Here is a 6,323-nt window from a genome sequence, read left to right as displayed (position 1 = left end):
ACTAAACTACATGTACATGTACATGTATATGCAAAATCAGTCTAGTGTACACATTACATCCTAAGCAATACAAGATGGACTAGAAATTAACGAAATTGGCATCCGAGTTCGTTTTCTTCTTATCAATCAAAATATTCTGTTATTCAGAAAAATTAACCTTATGGCAACAGAATTTGATTAGAAGTTTTCCTTTGTTGTTATTTTTTCACGTGACCGCGCAAAAAAGTGCAATTCATTTTGAGAGGCGTTCCAGATACAGGTAAGCTAACCTTGTGACTGCATAAAATAACATCATCACTGTGCGTTCTGGTATTTTGTGAGGGGTGGGTGGGAGACGGGGTGGGGGTGTGTGTGGGGTGGGTAGGGAGGGGGGAGGGGTGGGGTGGGGTGTATTTGTAATGTGTGACGGGGTGTGCCGGATTGTAGTGCAAGGCGGGTGTGAGCGGTGCGATGCTAGCGCTGATGCTCGCAGACCTGGATGCTCGTGGATAATCTCAAATGATAATTCAAACTCAAAGCCCGGATTCAAAGTAGGCTCCTAGTGTGTTTGTGTACATATGCATGCACCGTGAACTTGTAAATCGGTAAATCGTATGCAAATGTGGAGTGCTGACGTGCTTATAAATAATTAAATATATTATTATTAATTATGAGAAAATTCCATCCCATTTCGTAGGCTGAAAACAACAATCATTCAGATGGCACCATCAGAAACAAATGAAATCCAATCAAATAACTAATTGTCATAATTATGAAATTGATTTATTTTAAATTATTGATTTTGCTTCAAAATAATTAAACCAGGTGATAACAGGATTTGTGATTTAATAGGTTGCCGACGTTCGTGCGCATCATCACTTTGTAGTTGATATACGCTGATATAGGAGATATTTTGATAGAGACCAGTGTGTATTAATTATTATAGCGTACAGTTTGTACTGTTTAATCAAATTGAAGCATGATGAATTGCAAAACTGTTTTTGTGTGTTTTGTTCTTGCTTATATTCTCGCTGATATATCATCACCCGTAGATGCCGCACCGGTACTCGCGAGGATAAAGCGAGCTTGTCCGCCGCCCGGTACTTTCCCGATGCCTGCTCAATGTAAGTTGACCAAATAAAACGATTGGCAGTTTGTAGGCCTAGTTAATTTATAATATGTCGACTATTTACTGTTTTTGGATATCCTACATTTATATCCAATGGGATGGGGTGGTCCTTGCAATCATCCCCCCAATGTTGACACCTGAATATGGGTTTCCGACCAAATTAACCTCATATCCCGGCCTCATATTTGCCCATTTCAGCCCCAAAAGTGCAAATTTTATTCCACTTTTGCACCATTCATCAGTTTAGCTTCAAAATAGCAACATTTTTCGCGCGCATTTGTACCATAAACTTATTTTGTCGCCAAAAGGGGCTGGATTCACTATAGGCCTACTTTAAGATTTTTTCCCAACCCCATCCCCCCAATGTCAAAAAGAAATCTACGCCATCACTGCTCTCTACCAGTCACTTTACACGAGGTCTCGTGAATGTAGAACGTAATATCAATGCCTAAGTTGAGATTGGACCATGGGGTATGAGCGTTTCGACAGTATTTTTTGTGGGACATGAGAGCACATCAGGCATTGCATTATGAACAAAAAGAATGTCATTCTGATATTAAATAGTTTTGATTTTTTGAAATTCGCCATATAGGCCTAATACACATTTTATGGCAAATGATTAAAAATTGATATTTTTTATATTTAACAGTTTTATATTTAAAAGCCGATGATCAATTGAAAATATTGACCTTTTGTATTGAAGATAAGGATTTTCCCCCCAAACGCCCAAAAAAAGAGGTATTTTCATACCAACTACATACACTTTAAGTACATATCATTCGATTTATAAAGTTTACTTCGAAAACTGTAATATATCAAAAATTTAAAAATATCAAATTTTAAAACTTGGTCATAAAATTTGTATTATATCGTCAATTTCAAAAAATTATTATTAAATAATCAGAACGACATTCTTTGTATTTAGAATGCAATTCGATATGTCTGATGTGCTCTCATGTCCCACAAAAAATACTGCCCAAACGCTCATACCAGAGCCCTTAACCCAGAGATGACAATAAAATTGTTAACTTTACCTGATTGTTGGGAGTGTCCTTCTTTTCCTTGATCTTGATCTTCAAATTTGTTTTTCTCGTTTCTTTTCACATAGGCCTAGACCAGATTGCTAGTTGTATGCTTTTTAGCCTGGCTTGAGCATTTTGTTCGAGCCTAACAGGACCCAAAAGTGTCTCCACAGAGATTAACCGTTTAAACAACAACATCAAAAAAAAATTAATGCTGAGAGGGATCATACCACAGTTATGATTCTTTTATAAAAGGTACAGAACAGTGCATTCAAACCACTGCCGGCTAATGACGTATTCTACGCAACTTCCTAAAATGTCAGAATTGTAATATTTAAAAAAAATTTTATGCTTAAATAGTGAGAAAAACAGCAACAGAGCACAACTATCACAAAAAGGCCACATTATTATAACTATTCAAAAATTGTATTCACTTATCACTAGGCCTATGGTAGGCCTAATCAGCGGCGCCAGGAATTTGTTCGGGGAGGGGGGAATCGGGAGGCAAAGTGAATTTCAGGGAGGGCAAAATCAACCAATTGTGCTCAAAATTGCTCCGAAAAGTAGAAAACTGGAGGAGGAACTGGGGGAACGAGTTCTGACTGGGGGCATTTTCTCCCCGCCCCATGAGCCCATGTCGCCGCCACTGATAAATCACTGCTATGACGAAGTGTATATTAGTATGCCTAAATGGTTTATCAGATTATTGCGGGTTATTTTGACATGCACATTATACAGGGTGTTCCAAAAACATATGACACTGATGAAAATAATTCTACTCTCATTTTAGGTGGCGGTGGTATGAATGGTCCAACTGGGGAAAACCAAAATGACAACGGCGACGATGGTCAAAATAACGATGGTATGTTACAGTTCTTTCCGAAGCACCCTGCCAGGGGCATAGCAGGGTGGACGAAGTCCATGTGGCCCGACAATTCAGGGGTACTGAGCAAAAGCGTTTAAATAGAGGGCTAATCAAGGAGATGTTTATAAAAGTGCCTGGAAACTGATCCTTGTCAATGAGCCCCCAAAGAAGAAGAAGAAGCAGAGGAGGAGGAAGAAGAAGGAGAGGAGAAGGAGAAGAAGAAGAAGAAGGAGCAGAGGAGGAGGAGGAGGAAGAAGAAGAAGAATAAGAGGAGAAGGAGAAGAAGAAGAAGAGGAGGAGAAGGAAGAGGACACCCCATCCTCATTCTTATATAAACATATGTTATAATCAGTAAATGGGGTTAAAATGTAAATATGGTTAATTTTAATCAATGTTACATTAAGGTTACCCCTAACCCTAACCCTAAACCTAACCCCAGAGGATGTTTTGTTTAAAGACATTCCCACAACCCAATGGGGTTTCTGACCTTGTATGTCTGGCTTTTGTACACATGCGGTACAGTTGATCATACCTTGCATTGGGCTTGTGTGCAAATATGTGGTGTTTTCATCCTATTATTTAACATTCAAAACGTCGAGACTTAGGAATAAGATTAACGCAGTGGGACAATATGAATGTTTCCTGTAAGAAAATCAAATATCAGTCATAAGTCTCAACTATTAAGTCGTTGGCTGCAGTTTTAAAATTACCATTTTTTGTGTGTGTGGCAATGGGGACTTTGCCTTTAAAATTAGGTTATATTGATCAAATTTCCCAATCAGAGTGCATTGTAGGAATGCCTTTAAGCCTCCTCTGACCTAACCCCAAACCAAAACCTAACCCTAATACTAAACCCTAACCTTAATGGTTTTACTTTTTACCCCATAATTTCCCTCATTTTTTCAAGCCCAGTCCTCTTTCTTATTTATAGTTTAAGATTGCTGGATATCCATATTTCGCGGTTAGTGGTTCTTATAGCCCTGCGGGGCAAACTAGTTGGATATCCACATTTCGCGGTTAGTGGTCTTTTTTGTAACGTGGAGAATATATTGAAGAGGAAGAGAAGAAGAAGTGCATAAGTTAGAATGTGTAGTATGCCCGGGGCACTCAACTTTGGAAGTGACGGTATGTGCCTGTCAATAGGCCCCCTCTTTTTTGAAGTCGACTATACCCGATGACCCCCTTTTTTTTAAAGTCATACCCGATGACCCCCTTTTTTTTAGTTGAGGCTACCCAATGACCCCTTTTTTGGTTGCGGCTACCCAATGACCCCCTTTAGATTTTCTAGAATACCATCATCAAAATGCAACAAGATAATGCCGAAACTTTCTATTTTTTTCTCTATTTTTTCAAAATTATGATTTCACACCACCAAATAGTATTATAGGGTTGTGCGCCCTTGAATTTCAATTATCAGAAAAACCCATGGATTCTCAATCTAGCATTAAAATGAGCAGAAATTTGCATAATTTTAGCCAAATTTGGATTGATCATGATTAGTAATATTAATTCCTGCAAGTATACCACAGATGGGAGAGATCAAGTATTTTTAATGATTTTAATCAGCCTTTTCTATACAGAAACACTGGCACGATTTTGCCTGTAAATTAGGTAATTCCCAGACATCATAGACTTCGAGGTCCAGTCGTAAAAAATAATGACGGTCAACCTATATTTTTACCCACCCAGAGGGGTCAGGCTAGGGCTAATTTCAACCATCATAGCTGTCGCTAAGAACTGAGTCGCTCCTGCAAAGAAAAAATGACGTTTTCTGAAGGCAAATTTAGTACATATCTCTATGGGGATTTATTTGGTGGTGTGAAATCTTATGCCAAACCTTTCAAAATTTTGCTCCATTTTTCAAAATTTTCTACCCGATGACCCTTTTTTTGAAATATTATACCAAATGACCCCCTTTTTGGTTTTGTCTGTACCCAATGACCCCCTTTTTTAAAATAGCGCTTTGTACCCGATAGACCCCTACTTCGCGACGCCGGTAGGCACATATACCCGTCACTCTAAAGTTGAGTGCTACCCCCCCCCCGGGGGTAGTATGGGTGTGACGTGGGTAGTGTATTCAATTGTTATACTTCTACTCCCTTCAGCATTAAAAATGAAAATGAAATTCTAAATACTTTCTTTTGTCTAATTATTCTCATAGATCAAGGCGATAATCAACAGTAGGCCTCAACTATTTTCGAGAAGATAATCAGCCGACGGTTTTCTCAAAGAACATGGACATCAAAACTGTAACCCTGTGATCTGGAACCTGTTCCAAAATGTCTTATACGGTCTTCATTCTATTATTGATTCAGAATATATACAAATATCACGAAGAAACGTTACAAAACTACAATAATATAGAAAACAATGTACAAAGTAGCCAGTCGTGCCATATCAGACATTCTTGCCGTGTACAGCGGGGTGAGGTCACTACACTTTGATCAGCTCGTAATCGGCGGCCTTACAGCATCGCGGAACAATATCGATGTATCTTATGTGGGAAATTGTCATGTGACATTTCGCCAGAAGTATTACAAATTATTAATTGAAGTCCTATACTTTAAAACAGGTAGATCCACTTTATTACTCTTAACATGGTTCTAAACACTTTTCAGCGTAGTGGTAAAAGCCTAATGATTCCCGCCGATTACGAGCTGATCAAAGTTAGTCCTCAGGTTCGTTAGTCCGAACAATAGCAAGGAATTGGTAGTCCGGAAAGTTCGCTAGAATGCACCCAAACCCTAAACCTAACTCTGACTCTAAACTGTGTAACTGACTCTAACCATTACTCTGACTCTCATGACCCTAACTTTCGGACTAGCAACCCATTTTCATTTTTCGGACCATAGCGAATCTTTTTTTCGGACTAGTGAACAATCTTCGTTAAAGCTACGTTTCGCTTGGAGCGGTCAATGTTGCCGAATATGATAGTGGCATTTGCATATTTGGATTGTACTAATACGACAAACGCATCGTGTCGGTAATATCCGACGTTGTGCCTTTTCCAATCTCCTCGAATTTGTAAATAAAAACTTTTAAATCATTTTTGATGTTTAGACTATTGTTCATTGGTGGTGTGAAGCATATAGGGCCTAGATTTTTTATTTTTTTTGTAAATTGTTGGTCCCTATACCCGCGCTATACTTCACCATGTTCACGAGGTATATATGCATGATAGGGACGGTCTGTAGTAACCTGATACTCGTCAGTATGCGTAAGTCAACGATGATGGACTATTTACATATATATATATTGTTCTACATGTTCTAGTATCCAGACATCGTCAGGCGACGAATGTCGGAAAAAATACTGCCAAGGTTGTCGA

General features: G+C 38.7%; 1 long non-coding RNA gene across 1 annotated transcript; it reads left to right on the top strand.

Annotated features, from left to right (window-relative positions):
- The first annotated feature begins 842 nt into the window (after window positions 1-842).
- On the top strand, window positions 843-6,056 carry LOC140145735 (uncharacterized). Its single transcript, XR_011858127.1, has 3 exons — window positions 843-1,103; window positions 2,921-2,992; window positions 5,157-6,056. It is a non-coding gene; the product is annotated as an uncharacterized lncRNA (long non-coding RNA).
- Window positions 6,057-6,323: the final 267 nt, after the last annotated feature.

The sequence above is a fragment of the Amphiura filiformis genome, unplaced genomic scaffold (assembly GCF_039555335.1).
Source record: "Amphiura filiformis unplaced genomic scaffold, Afil_fr2py scaffold_596, whole genome shotgun sequence".
Classification (NCBI taxonomy): domain Eukaryota; kingdom Metazoa; phylum Echinodermata; class Ophiuroidea; order Amphilepidida; family Amphiuridae; genus Amphiura; species Amphiura filiformis.
Note: the sequence above shows the minus strand (reverse complement) of the source record. Positions and strands in the feature narration are given on the sequence as shown.